The sequence below is a fragment of the Saccoglossus kowalevskii genome, chromosome 5 (genome assembly GCF_978046115.1).
Source record: "Saccoglossus kowalevskii chromosome 5, keSacKowa6.1, whole genome shotgun sequence".
Lineage (NCBI taxonomy): Eukaryota > Metazoa > Hemichordata > Enteropneusta > Harrimaniidae > Saccoglossus > Saccoglossus kowalevskii.
The window spans coordinates 6,393,535-6,420,035 of NC_140645.1; the positions used below are offsets into that span (position 1 = coordinate 6,393,535).

Below are 26,501 nucleotides of genomic sequence, written 5' to 3' on the forward strand. Positions count from 1 at the left end.
GGAATGAATTCAGATCAAGAAACTAGCTCTGATAGCTGATTGGATTATACAATTTTAGGGCATGTTCATTTCTTTGTAATGTTTATTAATCAGTTATATCCATAAAATGATGAGATGACTGACTTTTGAATTCTGTTATGGCAGAGTACCTCCAAAAATTCTGGTTGTGTAGTCTCTCAGTGACATTGATTGATGGGCCAATTGTAGTAAAAAATAAACAATATTTAGGTTTACAACCTATGCCAATGGAGGTGAACTTGTAAAAGTCAAGTTAACATAAATATAACATTATAAATCTTGTTCATAGAAACACTGTTCTTCATTATCACTGACAATGCATACTTTAATTCTGATCTGCTGCTGAAGATAACATTATTTTTACCATTGAACATGAATACAAATACCAAAATACCACACCTGGAAAAAATTAATTTTTGTTTGAATAAACACTTATATTCAGCTGTTCGCATGCTATTTTAATACCCTGTAACATGACAGTACTATTAATACTGTTTACACATTGAGGGTCATATGACAAGGTTGTAATATGATCCTTTAACTTTAGATGAATAATGACAAAAATGCAAAAAACTGTATTAATTTTTCTTATCTGCATGCTTCATCATTTCTGGCATTCTGAACCAGCGTTCCCTACGTCCTCCACATAAAATATAAAACTTTGATGATAAATCCCCAATGTTTTAGTTGTAACATCCCTTTCCTTGCTTTCATCTGCACCTGCCATACCACAAATTAAATCCTCCATGAATACTTGTGATGGCTATTTTTAACTATCAGCAATGACCTATCTGTTATTAGACCCCTAAGTAACAATGAAGAAGGGGAATATTATGGGATGCATAATTCTCAGGTCAATCATAGGTCAACTGATGTCAAGTTGGGAGTATTGATCTGAAGAGTTTTAATGGCTGTTACCAAGTCAAATTGAAAAGGACAAGTGCATTCACAAGTACTTAGCTCTTCTATCTTGAGAAAACATCATTGAAAAAAAATTATTTTAGTTTATATCTTATAACCATTCAAATGACAATTGAAAGTTTCTTTATGTAAAATAAAATAAATGCCTTTCAACATATATACTGCTGATGTTTACTGTAGAATCCTTTATTTTCACTGTAATTTAATTTTACTATTACGAGCATATTCATTGTGTTTCAAGTTAATGAATTTGCCACTAAAACAATTAGGTTTATTATTATTTTTACATGTTCATATAGATTTAATATAGCAGAATTTTTTTTATCAACAAAAATTATTAAATTAAAACCCAGTGAATAATTAATGCATTTACAGTATTCATTGAAAGGAATTTTATGTCCTGGCCCCTTTTGATTCCAGAGAACACTGTAAACATTAAAGTAATAAAATGGTGATCATTTTTCAAATAATTAGCTCTATATATAAGCATGTAGCTTTTGTCCTATAAAATTATCGTACAATACAAGCATATTGGAAATATTTGAATTTTTTGAAGTCACTTTAAGTTCAAACACTACATTGTGCTGAGCTTGCATTTGAGAATTTAATGACTGGTTTTAAACAACTGCTCAATGATGTCTTTTTCATCAAAACTGTAGGTAAATTGTTCCTTGATAGTACTAAATTATTTAATTTCTGAATTTATGTTCATGGTTGTCTCAACAGGCAAGTAATTTTCATATTTGGTTGCCCCATGACAAAGTTGGTTGACAACCAGACAATTATCAGTTTTATCCACTGTTCTTGTTGTACTTGGGTTTTCCTTGAAGTATAGCTTGCATCATAGAGTAAGCTTTGATGGGAATGTATCCAGTTTCTTTGAGCCCAAGGGTCATTTCAATCAAATATATATTATCTTCATTTCTTGGTTAATTGTGAATTGAGGTAAATTAAGCCAAGTTCACCTGTCACAGACACAGGTTTTAGATGGCACATGTTAATGAATGAGGGTGACCAAAAGCTGCTGCTGTCCATAAAATTGCTTTTAGAGAGCCTAGAATGAATGCTTAATTTCCAATAATGTCTTAGCTTTACCTTGCTAAGGACACACACTTTTAATTCATTCTCCAGCCATTTCAGTTGTCCTTGGACAGCCATAATTTTTAATTCCAGCCCCTGCATGTCGTATATATTAAAAGGCCAAAGTGACCTTCATTTTGCACGTTTCACTGGGATTGAATGGTAAATCAGACACAGATACGTGAAGTCCTTGCGAAAAATACCTGAAATGACTAGTGATGCATATTGATGTCTACAGGGAATACAGTACTGACAGTATACATGGCTCAGTAATAATCAATATTCTCTGTTTAAATACATCCCGAAATTCCTATTAGTATTTTTACCTGTTTGGTTGTCATTTAGTTAATTTTGTTTTGCCAACTTTAAAAAAATGTTCAGATATTCCCTATATTATTTTTACTATATTTTTGACTCCCGTGTGCGAAGCACAAAAGGGAGTCTTTGCAGTTACCCTGTGTGTTTGTCTGTATGTATGTATCTATGTATGTATGTATGTAACTTTTTTTGTTCCACCGTTATCTCAAGAACCACTAATCAAATTTTGGTGAAACTTGGTACATAGATGCTCTGGGATAATGCGTAGAGTTGATTAGGTTTTGGTAAAAATCTATGAATATTAATTACCTAATTTGCATGATAATTAGCTGATTTTTAGCTGTTCCAAGACTGTTCCACTGATATCTGAAGAACCACTCATTGGATTTTGATGAAATTTGGCACATGGATGCTCTGAACTAGTGCGCAGATTTGATTAGTTTTGGGTAAAAATCTATGAATATTAATTACCTAATTTGCATGATAATTAACTGATTTTAAGCTGTTCTATGACTGTTCCACTGATTTTTGAAGAACCACTTATTGGATTTCAATGAAACTTGGCACATGGATGCTCTGAACTAATGCGCAGATTTGATTAGTTTTATGTAAAAATCTGTTAATATTATTAATTACCTAATTTACATAATGATTAATCAATTTTCGGCTTTTCCACTGATATCTCAAGTACTAATCATAACATGTCAATAAAACTTGGTACATAGGTGTCATATGACACTGCACATACCTGATAGTTTTTAGGGTAATATCAGTACATATTAATTACCTAATTTGCATAATTAATTAATTTTCAGCTTTTGATATTTTGAGTAGTAATGATCACGTTTCAATGAAACTTAGTACATAGTTACTTGAGGATTGTGCAGAGACCTAATTAGTTTTTGGGTAAATATTTGTGCATATTAATCACCTTATTAGCATAAATAGTTAATTTTCAGCTTTTCACCTGATACATGTATCTCAAGTACTAATCATCACATTTCAATGAGACTTGCGACATAGATATTCTAGGACTATGCAGAGACCTAATTAATTTTGGGATAAATAATTGTGCCTATTAATTACCTAATTTGCATAATTAGTTAATTTTTTGCTGTTCTATGATGTCTAAAAACCACTCATTGGATTTCAATGAAACTTTTAAAGAGTACCTGTCACATTTCAATGAACCTAAGACTATGCACCATATTAGTTTTTGGTAAATATTTATGCTTCTTAATCACCTAATTAACATAATTAATACTGATATCTCAAGTATTGATCATCACATTTGAATAAAACTTGGTACATAAATGCTCTAGGACAATAAACAGTCTGATTAATTTTGGGTTGAAATCTGTTCATATTAATTCTCTAATTAGCATAATAATTAATATTTTTTTGGTTCTAATCACATTTCAATGAAACTTGGTACATTGTGCAGACCTTATTAGTCCCCGTTCGGACGCAGTCAGAAAACGGGGACTTATGTTTTGCCCTGTGTGCGTCCGTCCGTCCGTGCGTCCGTGATCACCTGTATCTCGAACATGCATGGACCGATTAAGTTCAAACTTCACTCATACATCACACATTATATGGGACATATGCACATGCATTGTTTTCATGATCCGATTAACGATAGCCGAATAGCGGCCATTTTAAGGCCGAAAATGCATCAAAATCGCACATTTTCACCATTCCGGACCCAGATCTCAGTTATGCATGGACGGATTTTGTTCAAATTTGGTACATACATTAAACATAATAGGACCTTGATGCACGTCATTTTTTTTGGGGGATCGGGTTCGAAATGGCCGACTGGCGGCCATTTTGTTTTAAAGAATTCAGTTCTGGATCCGTATCTGAGACATGCTTGGATTGATCGAGTTCAAACTTCACACACACAAGGTACATCATGTCACAAATATGTATGTGCATTTGTTTCATGATCTCATTAACGATAGCCAAATGGCGGCCACTTTAAGGCCGAAAATGCATTGAAATCGCACATTTTCACCATTCCAGACCCGGATCTCAGTTATGCATGGACGGATTTCATTCAAATTTGGTACATACATTAAACATAATAGGACCTTGATGCACGTCATTTTTTTTTTCGGATCAAGTTCGAAATAGCCGACTGGCGGCCATTTTGTTTTAAAGAATTCAGTTCTGGATCCGTATCAGAGACTTGTCTGGATTGATCAAGTTCAAACTTCACACACACAAGGTACATCATGTCACAAATATGTATGTGCTCTTGTTTCATGATCTCATTAACGATAGCCAAATGGCGGCCACTTTAAGGCCGAAAATGCATTGAAATCGCACATTTTCACCATTCCAGACCCGGATCTCAGTTATGCATGGACGGATTTCATTCAAATTTGGTACATACATTAAACATAATAGGACCTTGATGCACGTTATTTTTTTTTTCGGATCAAGTTCGAAATAGCCGACTGGCGGCCATTTTGTTTTAAAGAATTCAGTTCTGGATCCGTATCCGAGACATGTCTGGATTGATCAAGTTCAAACTTCACACACACAAGGTACATCATGTCACAAATATGTATGTGCATTTGTTTCATGATCTCATTAACGATAGCCAAATGGGGGCCGCTTTAAGGCCGAAAATGCATTGAAATCGCACATTTTCACCATTCCGGACCCAGATCTCAGTTATGCATGGACGGATTTCATTCAAATTTGGTACATACATTAAACATAATAGGACCTTGATGCACGTCATTTTTTTTTTCGGATCAAGTTCGAAATAGCCGACTGGCGGCCATTTTGTTTTAAAGAATTCAGTTCTGGATCTGTATCCGAGACATGTCTGGATTGATCAAGTTCAAACTTCACACACACAAGGTACATCATGTCACAAATATGTATGTGCATTTGTTTCATGATCTCATTAACGATAGCCAAATGGGGGCCGCTTTAAGGCCGAAAATGCATTGAAATCGCACATTTTCACCATTCCGGACCCGTATCTCAGTTATGCATGGATGGATTTTGTTCAAATTTGGTACATACATTAAACATAATAGGACCTTGATGCACGTCTTTTTTTTTCTCTGATCAAGTTCGAAATGGCCGACTGGCGGCCATTTTGTTAAAGAATTCAGTTCTGGATCCGTATCCAAGACATGTCTGGATTGATCAAGTTCAAACTTCACACACACATGGTACATCATGTCACAAATAGATATGTGCATTTGTTTCATGATCTGCTTAACAATAGCGGAATGATGGCCATTTTAAGGCCAAAAGTGCATCAAAATCACGTATTTTCACAATTCCAGAACCGGATCTCAGTCATGCATGGATGGATTTTGTTCAGATTTAGCACAATGTGTTGTACATATGCAGGTGCATTTCGGTCATGATCTGCTTTGAATGTATATGTCACTCAAATATGAACGGAACGGGGACGTGTCATTGACAATGACTTGTTAGTTTTACACTTAAATCTGTTCATATTAGTTACCTTATTTGCATAATTAGTTTTCAGCTATTCCATCAATATCTCAAGTATAAGTAATTTTGAATTAATTTTTAATGTGTCTCCAAAACTCTCAGCACACGGGAGTTCTTTCTAAGCTTTCTTTGATCTCTATTAGAAGTGCATCTCTAAAAAGCATAAATGAATGAAAAAATATTTTTTATTGTATAGTGAAGCATAAAAATATGACACACTTCTGACATTTACGAAAACTTTTGTGCTTGCAAAGACCCTTTCATTTGGTGATGATACATGTAGATGAGTGCTTTCTCAACTCTGTATCGTTAAAGTCCTATTATAAACCGAGGTTTATATTATAATGTATCAATTTAAAAATTGGGATCAAAAGCTCAAGTTCAAGGTGCGGTTTCTATTAAGTACATATTGCAATCATTAAATGGGTGTGGTCATTTTTTCCCCACAAAACATGCACAAAACAAACAATACACCGTACAATCTTTTGAATAGGCGTCGGGGAAGAGTGAAAGGCCTTATTTTGGTTCTAAAATAGGCGTTACGAAATGTTGAAAAATTACAGTCAATCAAAAAAAAATTCCACATGATACAAAAAATACTCAGTATTTTTAATGTAATATGCATTTATTTTTTTAATTTTCTTGGTAACGAAAAGTATATTCTAACAGAAGTTTCAAATAAAAACACGAATGCACTGCTTAGTAGCAAATGATCACATAACGGTAGCTCGATCCGGCCATGCTGCGGGTCACAAGTGAATAACTTACTTGTTTTCGAAGTGTTGATATTGGTGATTATTTAGTAGTGATTACAATAATGCACGAAAAATAAATTCGTTGAATTGTTATAAAATGCAAGTAAAATTCAACTTAGTTTCCCCGTAAGCGAATGATTTCAGTCACATGTAAAAAGCCGATACGATATCTGCCATGTTTTTGAATGCTCACGTGACGTATCATTGACCGGATAGGTCAAGTCGCTAATTAACCAATCAAAATGCTGGATGGTGCCCACGTGTCTAAATTACATAGCTCATTTAAATATGTTAATGACAGTTCAGCGACCTCATGGTGATCGCAACACGGAAGAGATTTACCGATAATGTAGTGCGATTTTTTTTTTTTTAAATCAAGAAATTATTTGTTTTCGAAAGATAAATTATTCTTCAATGCTCAGTTTAACACTTTTACGGTGATAAAAGCTCATTGTCTAAAACTTACGAAACACAGACGTATTCAGATAGAGTATTGACAGAGGTCGCCACCAGAACAAAAGCAGTTTCATTGCCTGTCTGACATCTTATCACCGCTGAACAATAAATAGGTGTGAATATCTTTAGGCATGTTGTCGAAACAAATGAATAGGATTAGGAACAATGCCGTTTTGGAACAGCTGGTTGAAACAATGAAGTCAGTCACAGTCTTGTTGAATTGGGGGTGCGGTTAGTAATAGGTACTTTTCAAGTTTTCAATTTTTGTTAAGAACTCTTTAACCCCGAAGCCGGAATTGCTGGTGCGGTTACTATTACGTATGCGGTTTATATTAGGACTTTAACGGTACTTAAAACTCTGTAAAGTAACATGCCTCTATATATGGGTTGACATCTTATGGAGTGGATAAGTCAGAAAAACATTCCTTCTTCATCGGGCCTGCTTGCACCTGTCAAATCGAATATGGGATTTTTTTAGCTCCGCTGTCGACTTTGTCGAGCGGAGCTTATCATATGAGTGATCGTCCGTCGTCGACTTCTTCTTGAAAACTACAAGTCTGAATGCTTTGATACTTGGTGTATATGTACCTTGGGTAGACCTCTCTCAAATTTGTTCATTTTATGATCATATCTTCAATTCTCTAATTTTGGGGAATATTTTTGTCATTTTGGTAAAAAGTGATACTTTTGACTTCTTGTTAAAAACCGCAAGTCCAATTGCTTTGATATTACATATATAGGTACTACATGTAGACCTTTCTCAGATTTGTTCATTTTGTAATGATATCATTAATTCTCTAATTTTGGTGAATATTTTTGTAATTTTTGGTAAAAAGTGATTTTCTCTACTTCTTGTTGAAAACCGCAAGTCCAATTGCTTTGATATATTATACATATAGCTACTACATATGGACCTCTCTTCGATTTGTTCATTTTCTAATGATATCTTCTGTTCTTTAATTGCCATGTGCATTGCTAACAGCAGAGCTATCTCAGCTGACAGGCTGCTTGTTTAGCTATCAGGGTTAATTGTGTGTAATTGTTAAGATAAGGTTCAGGGGTGGATAACAAGAGACTAACTGGTGTACACTATAACAGATGACTTTATTGAAACTCCTGCCGTGATGTGTCAAAGCACCCACTTATATACACAAGTTTACATTCCTTGCATTTTGGTGGAAAGTGACTTTGGCCTTGTACATGATTGGGTAATAGGGAGACGAGCTGATAGGTGAATAACTATTAATGAGGTTGTTTTATTGGCTAAAATTAACGTACTATGATTGGCTAAATTATTTGTAAGCAGAATCCTAAATAGACATCAAGTTCGGCTAGTTATATTACCGATATTTATTTCCAATGTGGCGTCAGTTTTAATAGAAATGCACATAGAACAATCAAAACAAAGTTATAGCCACAAAAAGTGACTGTCAAATAACTATATTTAATCACAAGATTGTGTTGTAGCCACAGACTTATTTATATTCAAAAGTTGACAGGTTTGAAGAAATTTAGCTTGTCAAATCAATTTGTGCCTGTCCATAATGACATGTAGGCAGGTGGTGATAACCAATCAAATTGTCAAATCAATTTGTGCCTGTCCATAATGACATGTAGACAGGTGGTGATAACCAATCAAATTGTCAAATCAATTTGTGCCTGTCCATAATGACATGTAGGCAGGTGGTGATAACCAATCAAATTGTCAAATCAATTTGTGCCTGTCCATAATGACATGTAGGCAGGTGGTGATAACCAATCAAATTGTCAAATCAATTTGTGCCTGTCCATAATGACATGTAGGCAGGTGGTGATAACCAATCAAATTGTCAAATCAATTTGTGCCTGTCCATAATGACATGTAGGCAGGTGGTGATAACCAATCAAATTGTCAAATCAATTTGTGCCTGTCCATAATGACATGTAGGCAGGTGGTGATAACCAATCAAATTGTCAAATCAATTTGTGCCTGTCCATAATGACATGTAGGCAGGTGGTGATAACCAATCAAATTGTCAAATCAATTTGTGCCTGTCCATAATGACATGTAGGCAGGTGGTGATAACCAATCAAATTGTCAAATCAATTTGTGCCTGTCCATAATGACATGTAGGCAGGTGGTGATAACCAATCAAATTGTCCTACTTTTTTCAAATTATGAATAAAGAATAGTAGTCAATTCTCAACTACTTGTATGAAATATTGATGTAACCAGAGAATAGTTAGACGTATGGATCACTAAGCATTTCTAATCAACTATTGAAAAATGTTCTTAGCTACATGTTAACAAAAATTGTGCATCCTTTCCTCTCACTTGTTTTGCCAGTGCATGTAGTGAAGAATTGATTTAATCTGCACTATTAAATATTTACCCCCTCCCATCAAAACCACTACCTCATTGTAAAATAATTAGCGATTGCCATCAATTCATATTCTTTAATGATGAAATGAAATCTTTATTCTTGTTTTTTATTTTTATTTGATGTGCGCTCCACACACACACACTATACATGTATATATGAAGTATACTATCAGTTGCATTTTTCAAAAATTAATTGCTTTTCTTGATTCCTTCCTTTTATGGCTCGTCACTTAATATGCACATTGTTCATCCTAGTGAAGTACAAGTCATACTACTAGTCATGGTAAATTAACTGGACTGACTGCATTTATAATTTCAAAGTTATTTAAAATAATGTGAGGTTTTTTAGAATTATACAGTGCATGTTAATTTATCTGTTCAGGAAAAGTTGGTAAAACCTGATAGTTTGAAAAACATAGCCTTGATTATTGTGCACATACTTGTAGGAATGGGCGTGGCACTAAATTTCTCCACAAGACGAAACACTTCTAATTTGGCTTGCTGATTCCCACCATATCCTGCATTGCTTTTTATCCTTACCTGGCAGTATTTAAGTAAATATTTATCTACACATGTTGTTGCATTAATATTTCACACACATCTGTCACAGTAATGTGTAATGATTCATTAGAGCCCTGTCATTGTTGATGAGAGAAATGTCTGTATTCTCAATTACTGTGACTCCAGGAAACTGTATCTGATATGTGGCAGCACATTGCAAGTCTCTGGAGTGCCACACCCACTCTGAAATCAAATGAAGTCTGAATAATCAATCAAATTACAAATTTAAGTAAACTGCTCTATCAGTATGTTTACCTAAATAACAGAGGCATGTCAACAGTTTAAATGAGGCGTATTGTAATAATCCAGTTTACAATAAATGCAATTTTTGGCTTATGTTACATTTGCTTTTATATTTGAGATGTGCTTCTAATCAGATACAGTTTTCATAATTAGTTTCATAAGTATTATTGCAATCAGAATAAATCTCCCTCGGCATGCACACACATGGGTGCACACCCATGTGTGAATAATGTTTACTGAATTATATCTGATCTCTCGTTTAGTACATTATTTCACACCATGAATATTAGTAAACATTTAATCAAGTTCTTACAGTGGTCTGCTTATGGTACAGTTATCTCTGCATGATTAGTGCATTATCTTGTCATAATGTTTGTCCAAATTTTATTTATGGTCTGATAATGAACAAATCTGGCCTCGCGCGCCTGAAGTGCCCTGAGGGTGACCCCTCAGGAGAGGCCTTTTTTCTATAGGGAATGATACCCTAAGGTGTTCTTTGTGAACAGGGTATATTCCATAATAGTTTTCATTCGGGGCTGTAATCTGTAGTTAAGCCTAACTAGTAATAAATGGAATTTATTATTTCCACGGACTTTCTGGTAGGTATGATTAGGTAAACAAAAGGGTTTGTACAACCCTAATATTTCATGCTCTTCAACAGTAGCATTTGATCTGACCTGTTTTGTTCAACTCTAATGCGTGTGCCATGTTGACTTGTTTGCTTTACTAAAAGCACATCTCCTGGGTTCCATTATATCACCAAATATCAAAATAATTAAATGAATATGCCACAGATTTTATCAGTCTAAGTTAGCAATTTTTCATTTGACCAAGAAAAAACAAGAAATTAACATAAAATATTCCAAAATAAATTAATTCATTATAAATATCAAACCAACATCAGCGTGTATTTAATATGCGTCTAAGGCATGAAAATAACATTAACACAAAATTTGTAAATCTTACCTTGAGAAATAACGTACTTTAACTATCACTTACAAATAAATTTCTTGTTCCACTAAGTACCTAATGCGCTCCTTTGAAAGACCTTTTGTTTAAGATTTATTATCATCTATTTGACAAAATGTAATGTAATTCTTTGTTATTTATTATTATGATATTCAATATTTAAAAGTCCAATGAAAATAAATCATTTTACGCAAAAGACCTTGTATGCAAATGTCCACTGACTCACAAGTTATTCTCTCTAGTCACCAACTGTTTCCTTGACAAAATTATAAAAATAAGAACAGTTCTCATGGTAATGGGGGGAATTGGAACACTATTTGAGATATAAACATGGCTCTTGGTCATCTCGTTCTCCACATGATCTCAGCTACCGTTTGAATCATGGTCTAGTCAAAGGGTGGTGGTTGTTGCTCCGCACATGTGCGACATTTGATTTTCCCCCAATCCGATGCAAAATGACAAGTACAAGGCTTGACCTGGGTGCGACTTGCAACAATTATCACCGGTGACTCATTCGATATCTTCAAATTGCCTAAAAATACCTAATCAAAGCTTGCTAACATCTTAGTTTGTATTCCTTGATCTATGCCACCATCTTTGTTTATATAAAAACCCATATATCTTGCATGCGTGTCACCGTCGTTCTGTAATATGTGTCATTGTTTTCAAAACCCATTTACTAGTGATAAAAATAAATTCCACTAAAAATTTTGATGACATATGTGAAAAAACTCCTTGAACGCCTCACTTCTGTCTATCCAGTCTACATTTGCTTTAACACAGGTAGAGTAATACTATAGTTGAAAATAGATTAAGGTCACAAATGACTCTATTCACAGGAAATGACCCATTTTCAACCAATGACTGGTAATTATAAAACAATAAAATATGTAATAATTTGAAGAAAAATCAATTTGTTCGATTATAATTAGTTTTACAAATATGATTACAAATAGGTATTGACTCCCGTGTGCGAAGCACAAAAGGGAGTCTTTGCAGTTACCCTGTCTGTATGTCTGTATGTATGTATGTATGTCACTTTTTTTGTTCCACCGTTATCTCAAGAACCACTAATCAAATTTTGATGAAACTTGGTACATAGATGCTCTGGGATAATGCGCAGAGTTGATTAGGTGTTGGTAAAAATCTATGAATATTAATTACCTAATTTGCATGATAATTAGCTGATTTTTAGCTGTCCCAAGACTGTTCCACTGATATCTGAAGAACAACTCATTGGATTTTGATGAAATTTGGCACATGGATGTTCTGAACTAGTGCGCAGATTTGATTAGTTTTGGGTAAAAATCTATGAATATTAATTACCTAATTTGCATGATAATTAGCTGATTTTAAGCTGTTCTATGACTTTTCCACTGATTTTTGAAGAACCACTCATTGGATTTCAATGAAACTTGGCACATGGATGCTCTGAACTAATGCACAGATTTGATTAGTTTTTTGGTAAAAATCTGTTAATATTATTAATTACCTAATTTATATAATGATTAATCAATTTTCAGCTTTTCCACTGATATCTCAAGTACTAATCATAACATTTCAATAAAACTTGGTACATAGGTGTCCTATGACACTGCACAGACCTGATGGTTTTTAGGGTAATATCAGTACATATTAATTACCTAATTTGCATAATTAATTAACTTTAGCTTTTGATATTTTGAGTAGTAATGATCACGTTTCAATGAAACTTGGTACATAGTTACTTGAGGACTGTGCAGAGACCTAATTAGTTTTTTGGTAAATATTTGTGCATATTAATCACCTTATTAGCATAATTAGTTAATTTTCAGCTTTTCACCTGATATCTCAAGTACTAATCATCACATTTCAATGAGACTTGCGACATAGATATTCTAGGATTATGCAGAGACCTGATTAATTTTGAGATAAAAAATTGTGCCTATTAATTACCTAATTTGCATAATTAGTTAATTTTTTGCTGTTCTATGGCTGTTGCACTGATGTCTAAAAACCACTCATTGGATTTCAATGAAACTTTTAAAGAATACCCATCACATTTCAATGAACCTAAGACTATGCACCATATTAGTTTTTGGTAAATATTTATGCTTCTTAATCACCTAATTAACATAATTAATTAATACTGATATCTCAAGTATTGATCATCACATTTGAATAAAACTTGGTACATAAATGCTCTAGGACAATAAACAGTCTGATTAATTTTGGGTTAAAATCTGTTCATATTAATTCTCTAATTAGCATAATAATTAATATTTTTTGGGTTCTAATCACATTCCAATGAAACTTGGTACATTGTGCAGACCTTATTAGTTTTACACCTAAATCTGTTCATATTAGTTACCTTATTTGCATAATTAGTTTTCAGCTATTCCATCAATATCTCAAGTATAAGTAATTTTGAATTATTTTTTAATGTGTCTCCAAAACTCTCAGCACTCTCTTTCTAAGCTTTCTTTGATTTTAATATTATTTCTGAATGATTAGTTGACAGCAGTTGCTGGTATTTATGTAATTGCTCTTTTTATGCGATTGTTACGAAATCATCTTAGATGAAATGATGTTGCATGTTCTTATGTGTTTTCTTCTATTCCATACGAGAATGTCTGTAAATTATTCACAATTAGGCCAGACTTTTATTATACCTTGTTTCGCGAACCTGCCGAATTAACAGAAGCCGAAAATGAAATAAAAATTAAATTTTATTTCAGCGTAATTTCACTTGTAAGTGCAAAAGATTGCTAAAAGAAACTTATTTTTATTTTTGACTCCCATGTGCGGAGCACATAATGGGAGGGAGTCTTTGCAGTTAGTGTGTCTGTGTGTGTGTTTGTGTGTCAGACTGTTCCACTGCTATCTCAAGAACCATACATCGGTTTTTGATGAAACTTAGTGCATAGATGCTCTGGGCCAATGCGCAGATTTGATTAGCTTTTGGTAAAAATCCATGCTCGTTAATTACCTAATTTGCATGATAATTAGCTAATTTTTAGCTGTTCTATGACTGTTCCACTGATATCTAAAGAACCACTCATTGGATTTTGATGAAACTTGGTACATAGATGCTCTGAACATATGCGCAGATTTGATTAGTTTTTGGTAAAAATCCGTGCATATTAATTACCTAATTTGCATGTTAATTAGCTGATTTTAAGCTGTTCCATGATTGTTTCACTGATATCTAAACAACCACTCATTGGATTTTGATGAAACTTTGTACATACATGCTCTGAACTAATGCTAGAATTTGAGTTTTTGGTAATAATCTGTGGATACTAATTACCTAATTTGCATAATGATTAGTAAATTTTCGTTTTTTCCACTGATATCTCAAGTACTAATTATCACATTTCAATGAAACTTGGTACATAGATGTCATATGAAACTGCACAGACCTGATAGTTTTTATTTTAATATCAGTTCATATTAATTACCTAATTTTCATAATTAATTAATTTTCAGCATTTGATATAAGTACTAATCATCACATTTCAATGAAACTTGGTACATAGATGTTATATGACACTGCACAGACCTGATAGTTTTTATGGTAATATCAGTACATATTAATTACCTAATTTGCATAATTAATTAATTTTCAGCATTTGATATAAGTACTGATCATGACATTTCAATGAAACTTGGTACATAGATGTCATATGACACTGCACAGACCTGATAGTTTTTATGGTAATATCAGTACCTAATTTGCATAATTAATTAATTTTCAGCATTTGATATAAGTAGTGAGCATTACAATTCAATGAAACTTGATACTTACATACTCAAGGACTATGCAGAGATTGATTGTTTTTGATAAATATTTGTGCATATTAATCACCTAATTTGCATAATTAGTTAATTTTCAGCTTTTCCACGGGTATCTCAAGTACTAATCATCGCATTTCAATGAAACTTGGTACATAGATCCTTTAGGAATATGCAGAGACCTGATTAGTTTTAGGGTAAATAATTGTGCATATTAATTACCTAATTTGCATAATTAATTTTCAGCTTTTCTACTGATATCTAAAGTACTAATCATCACATTTCAATGAATCTAGAATTATGCAGACCCAATTAGTTTTCGGTAAATATTTGTGCATATTAATCACCTAATTTGCATAATTAACCAACTTTCACACTGATATCTCAGGTACTATACATCACATATCAATGAATGTACATGGATGCTGTAGGACAATAGACAGACTTGAATAATTGTGGGTTAAATCGGTACATATTAATTACCTAATTTGCATAATTAACCAATTTTAAGCTTTCACACTGATATCTAAAGTACTAATTATTCCATTTCAATGAAACTTACTACAAAGATGCTCTAGGACAATGTACAAACCTAATTAGTTTTGGGTAAAAATCTGTTTATATTAATTCCCTAATAAGCATAATAATTCATAATTTTTTGGTTCTAATCACATTTCAATTAAACTTGGAGACATAGATTTTCTGTTACATTGCGCAGACCATATTAGTTTTACACTCAAATCTAGTCATATTAATTTTCTGATTTGCATAATTAGTTTTCAGCTAAGTAATTTTGAATTATATTTAATGTGTCTCCAATACTCTCAGCACATGGGAGTTCTTTCTAAGCTTTTTTTGATTATTTTTTTTCCGCCTGCTGCATATCAAACCTAAATTGCATTTTCGTGGGAGTATCATGATCAAAGTACCGAAGTCTCGCACAGATGTGAGACAAGGTTATACACGGAATAAAATTTTATTTCATTTCTTCGCTCTGATCAATGATCTCACTTACAATTCTTTGAGAATCACACAAATCTAATGGAAAAAAGGAATTAATTTTATTTTTTTTCCGCCCTCCTCAAAAAAATTGCCTTATTAAAACTCGAGAAACAAGGAATAAAAAAAGTCTGGCCTAATCATCTTTTGACAAAAGAGCCATAATGGAAAACATGATGCAGGTTTACTAGAGCAAGGGAGGGCAGGGTGTTTCTGATAACCATACCTACCCTTATTTTTGGTGAAATTCCAATTTTTATTTTATGCATGTTAGTCAATTTTTATTTTGTTTTTATGCAAATTAAACATTCTACTCAAAAATATGACTGTTCATTTACTTCTTTTGATGTAGTGGATGACCAAAAACATGATTAAAAAAATCCATTATATATAATGACAAACTTTGTTGTAATTCTGTTTTAATTTGGTATTAATAAATGGTTGTGATAGAAATAACCTGTTTATTACAAAGGTGGTAGTAAATAAGTAAATAAAATCCTAACTGTACTTTGCCTACCCAATATTTTGTTACCCTATTACTGTAAACATAGGATTACTTTTTTCCTCTGCCTTATTTTTTTAGTCCCCGTTCGGACGCAGTCCGAAAACGGGGACTTATGTTTTGCCCTGTGTGCGTCCGTTCGTGCGTCCGTGATCACCTGTATCTCGAACATGCATGGACGATTAAGTTCAAACTTCACTCATACATCACACATTATATGGGACATATGCACATGCATTTTTTTCATGATCCGATTAACGATAGCCGAATAGCGGCCATTTTAAGGCTGAAAATGCATCAAAATCGCACATTTTCACCATTCCGGACCCGGATCTCAGTTATGCATGGACGGATTTTGTTCAAATTTGGTACATACATTAAACATAATAGGACCTTGATGCACGTCATTTTTTTTTTTGGATCGGGTTCGAAATGGCCGACTGGCGGCCATTTTGTTTTAAAGAATTCAGTTCTGGATCCGTATCTGAGACATGCTTGGATTGATCGAGTTCAAACTTCACACACACAAGGTACATCATGTCACAAATATGTATGTGCATTTGTTTCATGATCTCATTAACGATAGCCAAATGGCGGCCGCTTTAAGGCCGAAAATGCATTGAAATCGCACATTTTCACCATTCCGGACCCGGATCTCAGTTATGCATGGACGGATTTCATTCAAATTTGGTACATACATTAAACATAATAGGACCTTGATGCACGTCATTTTTTTTTTCGGATCAAGTTCGAAATAGCCGACTGGCGGCCATTTTGTTTTAAAGAATTCAGTTCTGGATCCGTATCCGAGACATGTCTGGATTGATCATGTTCAAACTTCACACACACAAGGTACATCATGTCACAAATACGTATGTGCATTTGTTTCATGATCTCATTAACGATAGCCAAATGGGGGCCGCTTTAAGGCCAAAAATGCATTGAAATCGCACATTTTCACCATTCCGGACCCGTATCTCAGTTATGCATGGATGGATTTCGTTCAAATTTGGTACATACATTAAACATAATAGGACCTTGATGCACGTCTTTTTTTTTTCCGGATCAAGTTCGAAATGGCCGACTGGCGGCCATTTTGTTAAAGAATTCAGTTCTGGATCCGTATCCAAGACATGTCTGGATTGATCAAGTTCAAACTTCACACACACATGGTACATCATGTCACAAATAGATATGTGCATTTGTTTCATGATCTGCTTAACAATAGCGGAATGATGGCCATTTTAAGGCCGAAAATGCATCAAAATCACGTATTTTCACAATTCCAGAACCGGATCTCAGTCATGCATGGATGGATTTTGTTCAGGTTTATTACAGAGTATTGCATACTAACCCCTTTGGTTAATGAAATTTTAATTTCATAAACAAATGGGATAATTGCCAATTATCATATAATACTGGTTAAATAAAATCAAAATAACAGTGGATAGCTCCCGTAGGGGGCGTCCTTCCCCTGTCATCTGATTTGCATACTTCCATTTTTAACCACGAGATTGATTCACGGTTGAAATTTGGGCTTGCCAAAATATCATTGTTTTTGCGGTGGAAATACATTGTTACCACCCATCAACACAGCCACCGAACTATTAGTGTGTCAGGAAGCTCTTGTGGACATCAAGAACTTCGTACTTAGTCACCTTGAGTAAAAAATTGTAGTTTTAGTAACGAAACTCAAAAGCCCGCCTTCAGTTTCAAGATGGCGGAAAATATGGATACCGGAGAGTTGAACACCGTTCATCCCCCAGCACTTCGGATTCAAACACTTTCGGACGAAAGTGTGAAGAGTGCCATATATCGATGCTCACTTACGATGATCACCGTATTTGCATTCCATGTGGCAGAAAATGTAATGGGCACATCAACTGCGGTGTTTGCCTCGCCTGGCCGATAGAAACTTGGAACTGGGATTCCCGCCTACGCAAGTCAACGGGAAAATCAGGAAAGAAGAAATCCAAAAAAACGTCATTTGGAGGAGTCTTCGGTTTCATCGGTACCTACCAACGCTGAGGACGAACTATTGGCAGACGAACCCAGCCAAAAACGTCCAAAGGAGACTGACAATGAGCAAAGTGTTATAGCTCATTTACAGAACAAGGTGGATCTACTGACCAGAAAAATTAAAGTTTTGGAAAACCCAGTAGACGAAGAGGTACCACCAAAAGCATTAAGTGTCAGCGCTCTCCAGGCGGAAAAGAAAAAATCCTACACAACAGTGGTGCGAGAAAATGTTGAAGACGCACTGGCTGAGGCAGGCGTGATTTTTTCTACTGAAGATGCTACAAGCAACGCGGGGGAGGCCGGCTCGTCGAAAACCACAACAGCGAGTGGTACCGACAAGGAGGACCCCGAATTCAAAATCCGCTCCGATGCTATCACGAAAGGTGCGGTTATGGTCAAGAAAATCTTACCTCTACCGATTCCACCGATGGCGGACGCCCCACGTTTCTCGATCGGTTTGTCTACACTGCCGAAAAAGGACACTTTTACGACTTCAGCAATGCTACCATGGTCTCCCCGACTGACACAGGGCGCTGCTATAACACAACGCGTGATCGGAGGAGGCAAATGGGATCGTGAAGTTACCGAGAAAACCGCTACAGCCACCAAGGACGACTTCTTGGGGACTAACCGGGACGATTGGAGCAGACGCTACCAAAAAGTCATACCGCCCGCTGATGAGTGGAAAACACCGGTCGGTACCGACGCCAGCCTGCACGAACGACCTCTCGGCGTACAACCACCAGAACTGGAGCCATGCGTCCGGGAAATGGTCGCCGAAGGAAGTATAACGAAACATCCACTCGGCAAACCACAAGTTTACATCCCGTATTGCCTGTCCCAGTCAACGCTATGTAGATTGGAAAACAACGTTTGGGACACTTCTCTTGCATTAAGCCATAGAGAATTTTTCACTACTACTACACAAATTCAGTTAGCGAAATTCAAAACAGGCAACATCACCAAGGATGAACTGTTTAGCACATTAGAGCCGCTGTTGGTCGCGACTAACGTCGTCGACGCTGACATAATACAGAGTCACCTCCAGTTACGAGCGACTATTCAACACTCTCGCCGTGCAGCAATTTGGTCCGCTATGCTAAAGACAGCCGCCAACGCTGAAATCAAGAACGAATTGGCGACGATCGATTTCAGAGGGACCAAATTATTCGACGGAAAACTCAGCGCTGTGAATTCTAAGTTGAATGAGAAAGCAGCGGCAAAAGTTAACCGTGTGATGATCGAAGGCGCCTTTAAAGCCAAGCAAGCCGCTAATAACAAACAGAGCATCGCGACCAAGGCGAAGCCAGTTAACCAAGCTACTACGGGTCAGCCCAAGGGAAACGCAAAGGCAAACCCGAATCAGGCAAAAGGAAAAAGTGAAAACCAGCAGCGACAGAATAAACAATTCTCGAAACAGACTGGTAACACTAAAAAGTCTTCCTGACTATACGTCAGCAAATATGGTAATGTATCAAAACAAGGTGCGATTAAACATGTCAAATATTACTCAAGTCTCCGAGTATTTTTGTCAAACAAATCAAACCACAGATCCCCTTACACATATACCACTTGCATTAAACGATTCGGTCCAGTGCCCAGGTCGGCGGGAACCAAGTCGTGCAAAACATCGTGCATTAAGCGATTTTGTTCAGTGCCCAGGATGGCGGGAACTCAATCGTGCACAACAAAAACACGGTCGGCCGCACCTCAGGTCGGTGGGCGATTGTATAAACAAACAACCGGCCGAATGCGTGGACCTAGGGAGAATGACGCATAGACCGGTGAAAGAACAGAAACCCGTAAGGCAGAGTCCCTACTCCCCTCCAGGTTGGAAAAAAAGGGGGGGAAGGACGTTAAACGGGGATATAACGCCGCATTCACTCCAGGGGGAAATGGAGAAATCGGCGATGTCAATGTATACCGCCACAAGCGACCGAGGGTTGGTGAGTCCCTCGACGCCGGTGGCACTGCGTCTGCAGAAATGTATTCCCCGGTGGAAAGAAACTATAAACGATCCGTATGTGATATCGATAATAACACACGGGTATCGAATACCGTTGATAAAAGAACCGAAATGCAAAAAAAAGAACATGTATTTCGGGGAAACCGGGCTCTACTCAGTCAACAATACTGAAAGAAAGCGTGGAAATACTACTCGAAAAAAAGGTAATTCAGCGGGTACAAAACCCGAAAAATTCTTTCATCTCGAGGTTATTTCCCGTCAAGAAATCCAACGGTGGGTACAGGCTGGTGCTGGATTTAAAGGAGTTGAACAAATTTGTGAAGAAAGAAACGTTCAAAATGTTAACTCCGGCACTAGTGAGAGCGTCAATTCAAAAAGGGGACTGGATGACGTCCCTCGACTTGACCGACGCTTACCTGCACATACCAATACACACAGAAAGCAGGCGCTTGTTACGATTCGTGGTGAACGGTGTAACGTATCAGTACACCGTCCTACCTTTCGGCCTGACGTCAGCCCCACTTCTGTTTACAAAAGTTCTACGCACAGTGGTGGCGTTACTGCACAAGAACGCAGCAGACGTCAACCCCTACTTAGACGACTGGCTGATAAAAAGTCAAAATCGGAACCTGATTTGTCAATCAACCGAGCGGACTGTCAGTCTACTGTTAAAGCTAGGTTTTCTGATAAATATGGAAAAATCAGAATTAATACCGACGCAGAAAATAGTCTTTCTGGGCATGGAACTGGATGCGGAGAAAGGCATGATCCGACCAGCCCAGCACAGAATCGACAATGTACAAAAAATGATACAATCATTTCTAAAACAAAAACAAGCCACACTACGCCAGGTAATGCGACTCGTGGGGATGTTAACTTCGATGAGGGGCTTAGTACCGAGAGCGGCGCTACAGTCCAGACCGATCCAACGCCTAGTGTTAGACGCACAGTTAAAAATGCGACTATCAAAGGACGGGATAAAATACGAAAAACCGGTACTGTTCACACCGGCCTTTCTGGAATCACTTCCGTGGTGGGGCAACCTCAAGAACCTCACGGCGGGGATTCCCATGGACAAGGCGAAACCGACAGTAACGTTGGTGACGGACGCATCCATGACGGGCTGGGGAGGGCACTGCATGGACGGGATTGCACACGGTCAGTGGAACGAAAAACAAAGGAAATTTCACATAAACCGACTGGAAATGCTAGCGGAGCAGTTCTCCCTGCAATCCTTCAAAAAAGCGGTAAAAAACCGGGCCGTGTTAATAAGATCCGACAATCAGACTGTAGTAGCTTACCTCAACAAGGAAGGGGGAACGAAATCACAGTCGTTAAACGACCATGCTGTAGCAGTGCTAAAGTGGTGTGCACAAAACAAAGTCGAGCTGATGTGCAAACATATACCGGGAGTCCAAAACGGTGTAGCGGACTCGCTATCCCGGGGGAAACCCTACGACGACACAGAATGGGAGCTGTCACAGACGGCAGTAAACCTAGTGTTCGACATGTTGGGGGAACCCCAGGTAGATCTGTTTGCAACACCGGAAAACAAAAAACGTCCCGTTTTTGTGACGCGTTATCCGGACAAACAGTCACTGACGTGGGACGCACTTCAGATGGAGTGGGGCGGAATGTTCAGTTACGCATTACCACCATTTCCATTGATCCACCGAACGTTACAAAAACTGGAACAATCGGAGAACTCGCACATGATTCTAGTGGCACCGAACTGGCCGTCTCAGACTTGGTTTCCGTTACTGCTGTCTCTGCTAACGGACCATCCGAGAAGCCTGCCACAAGAAATCACGTTGACACAACCCGGCGGTTATACACCAACCAACCCGGAGCTGTACCAACTTCACGTGTGGAAACTATCCAGCAATTTAGAATTGCGCAAGGGTTTTCAAGCCAAGTGTCGCAAACAACGACGGCCGGGCTTAGGGATTCCTCAAATGGATTGTATCAATACCACTGGGAAAAATTTCGTAATTGGTGTCTTGCATAAGCCTAGACAAAAACATTTCGGATGACCCGACAATCTCCGATCTGTTCAAGGGCTTTATTACACAGGCGGGCCCCATTGAGAGGTACAAAGCACCTGCATGGAGCTTGTCAGTAGTCCTTGAAGCGCTACGACAATTCCCATACGAACCGAAGGAATTGGCGTCACTACAGGACTGGACGAAAAAGACTGTTTTTCTACTAGCACTCGCTTCAGGGAGGCGAGTTAGCGAAATACACGCTCTGTCATTTGAAGACAATTTTACGGTGTTTTATCCCGATAAAGCGATTTTAATGACATCAGTAAAATTCAGAGGAAAAAATCAGAAACTGCACGAGACGGCGACTCCGATCGTTATCCCGGCACTGAGCAATATTTCCAATGAAAAACAAGACAGAATTCTTTGTCCGGTACGTGCGCTAGCTTATTATAAGAAACGTACTTCCGGGGTCAGAAGGGGTCAAAGGTCAATGTTCGTTTGTTACCAAAAAGGTAAACAAAGCTCAGCGGCGTCGAAATTCACGTTAGCGAGATGGGTAAAAGAGACAGTTTACCACGCTTATAGTGATAAGTATTTGAGCACAGAGGCAGGCAAAGTCACTGCCAAGATGCATGACTTAAGAGGCATAGGTAATACACTGGCATTTGCTAGCGGAGCTTCTTTAGCCCAGGTGCTAGCAGCCGGGTCCTGGAAAACTAGCAACACTTTTCTCTCTTATTACCTGAAAGACCTAGCGGCCGAGTCACAGGGCCTACACTCGTTAGGCTACCTAGTGACAGGCCAAGTTGTAACGAAACAATAGGGCATGTAACTTTCCGCAACTGCAAGAATTATTCAGTTAGCGGGAGTTATACAGTTGGGGGGATGGAATTTTTTCAATTCCATAATCAGGTGGGGTAGTATTTATCTGCCAAGAGATATTCTCTGGTAATCTGTCCCATTTGTTTATGAAATTAAAATTTCATTAACCAAAGGGGTTAGTATGCAATACTCTGTAATAAACTTTTAAAACTAGCGCCGAAGGCGCATATTAGTTTTTATGTTTATATAAGAGATTGCATACTTACCTTCCCACCCAAAACCACCCCAGATAAATAGCTACGAATCAATATCGTGGTCAAAAAGATCTGGAAGTATGCAAATCAGATGACAGGGGAAGGACGCCCCCTACGGGAGCTATCCACTGTTATTTCGATTTTATTTAACCAGTATTATATGATAATTGGCAATTATCCCATTTGTTTATGAAATTAAAATTTCATTAACCAAAGGTAAGTATGCAATCTCTTATATAAACATAAAAACTAATATGCGCCTTCGGCGCTAGTTTTAAAAATTTAGTACAATGTGTTGTACATATGCAGGTGCATTTCGGTCATGATCTGCTTTGAATGTATATGTCACTCAAATATGAACGGAACGGGGACGTGTCATTGACAATGACTTGTTTATTCTGACTTGGGTATTCAGAGAATTCAATTAAAAGTAACTTGTTTCAAACTAATATTCATAATAATAATCAGTTGCATCCTACTGTATGGATTTGATTATTTTATCTGCTACACTTGTTTCTTGCAAGCTGTCTTCTGATTGTGTTTTAAAAAGAATACTTGGTCTATTGTATTTATCAAAGAGATGTGTGTAAATCAGTGTTCTCATCAGGAATTAAACAATGTGTGGTAGAATTTGTTCCATCAGTTTAGAAAGTATGAGACAATTATCTATCCATGTGGAACTAGAGAAGTAAACGAAATATTTTAAATTGTCCCCCATATAGTGATGACAGTGTATCCAGTTCTATGAATTGTCACTTGTATTTTCTTACACTTTTGTGAGACAATTTGTTTCATGAGAGTAAAAAAAAAACTTGGACAAAAATTAAATCATGCAGCAAAATATGTGTGGTGAGAATACTGAAAGTTGCTGTTTATTTTGTGAATTTTTATCATGTTTTAATAACTTCATTAATTAATGTGAAATATGACTAGGAACCCTGGTTGATGAATGGTTGTGAGGGTCAGTCATGTGGGGATAGCAATCTTTCAATCTTTGGTTACAAAAAAAAAAATCAATGTTTTAGTTGTTTTAGTAATAATAATAATTATAACTTTATTTCACAAAAGGTGTAAAAAATAAAAATAATAGAAATTGATAACAAATCTTTTGGTGGAAAAAATGTTGACATTACTTGGTATGTTTGACCTTAGCTAGTGTTTTCTGTTTGATAGTGATTACCATAACTCTCTGGAGATGCCATTTGAAATGTCTTGCTGTGTTTGTTTACTTTAGTACTTTTCCCTGCCTGGTAACAATTTGTTATGCACTGACTTTCTGAGGATCAAGTTCAGTACCACACTGCCACTCTCCATGGAGTAAATTTCTCTTCATGTTTATTTCAGTAAAAGTCTCAGTAATTACTAAGTTTCCTCTAACTTTCCCAGTCACCAAGGCCGATTTGTATCTGGGCAAATAAGATGATTTTTGCTATTAAAGGATAAGATGAACTTCCAACCTTGAAACGGATATTTTTACACTTATTTTTCTAAATCCTAATTTTTAAGAAATGAATTTTAGAAATTTGTATTTTTAACCTTTTGATCAAAAATTTTTGTTGTTGATCAATTAAGGGTAAATTTGTTCACATTTCTGTAATTTCCATGGAATTCAATCTTAATTTTAAAGCAAACAAACAAAATGTTGCATTGCTTTTAGTTTTTGTAAGTCAATGTTTGTAACTCCTACAATTCAGCATCTTGCAATGTGTTGACTATGTTGCAGGGCTTTGATTATGCACTCATTCTATCCGTACAAATAAATCTTTGGGTAATTTCCCTATAGAATATTCTAGTTCATAAAATTTTATAAATTTTCACTCACACAAATTTTGGGCATATGCAATTATTACTGTCTATGTTGTTTCAGAATCTCTTGAAGAGTGGTTCTGTGAAAGTCACTGATACTGATCTCTATATAGCAAAGACTGCATTGAACCACACATAATCTGAATATTTAATCATATTAACCTAATTCAGTGGATACAACAGTCTGTGTTTTTCCTTTCATTGATTTTGAAACCCTTTGAACATCAACCCCCCAAATGTTGGTTATATTTTTTGTGTATAATTTCTGTGTTTAATTCTGGACAAATTCTGCAATATGATAAGGAATTTGTGTTTGCTGGTTTCAATATTTTTGTAAAGTGATACAAATTGACTTTGGTGTTCAATGTACAACTAAGATGGTTTACAGCACATCATGGTCACTATGGTTACTGCATCAGTATTTCCTATGAGGTTATAACATTTCTAGCAGTTGAGCACAAATATTCTATGGTTTCCTCTGAAGCTGTCTGATGACTAAATATAGCTGTCTACTCTTGTCCTTAATGTCTCTTTAGCTACCTAAGTAGTCTGTGTGAAAGAATCCAATTTATCTGCCTACTCACATTATTGCATAGGAAATGTGAAAAATGAGCGATGACTTTATCCAAACCTTGGGATATGTTAATAAAATACATCTCAGAATCAACTATTAATGACTGCAATTACATATTAATAATCCAAGCCAGTGGATATTTATACAAAATATTTGAAATCAGAAATAACAATAACTGACATTTTATATATAATTGTATTTTCTTACTAACATTACTGCTGAATATGCAATAAATTGGGTTTTATTCAGAGTGGAGAGAAGAGAGTTTTGTTCTGACTTAATCCCAAAGAGATTATGTGAGAACGCAAAGATTAAAATGGACTGCAGAATTAAAACTTGGATCATCTAATACAAGATTTTGATGGTGGTGGCGCTGTAGCCCAATTAAGTTCCATTTTTTGCTGTTTACCGTGTTTAATATATATAGTGAATTTACACCAAATAATTTTACAGGCAAAAGAGATGTTTTATTGTCGGGGCTCTAAATTAACAGTAGCTGAAGACACTCAGACTAGTAAAACTTGTCCTGGGGCTACCATTTTAAAATGTAGTAGCCCTCTTAGACTACTTTGAAATAAACCAATTATTAGTTTTCAAAACTTCGGATATCATTCACAAATCAAGCAAAATG

General features: G+C 36.2%; 1 protein-coding gene across 9 annotated transcripts in view; it reads left to right on the forward strand.

The window, feature by feature from the left end:
- Nucleotides 1-26,501, forward strand: part of LOC102803116 (neural cell adhesion molecule 2-like) — a 101,166-nt gene that overhangs the window by 32,721 nt on the left and 41,944 nt on the right. The window lies entirely within an intron of this gene.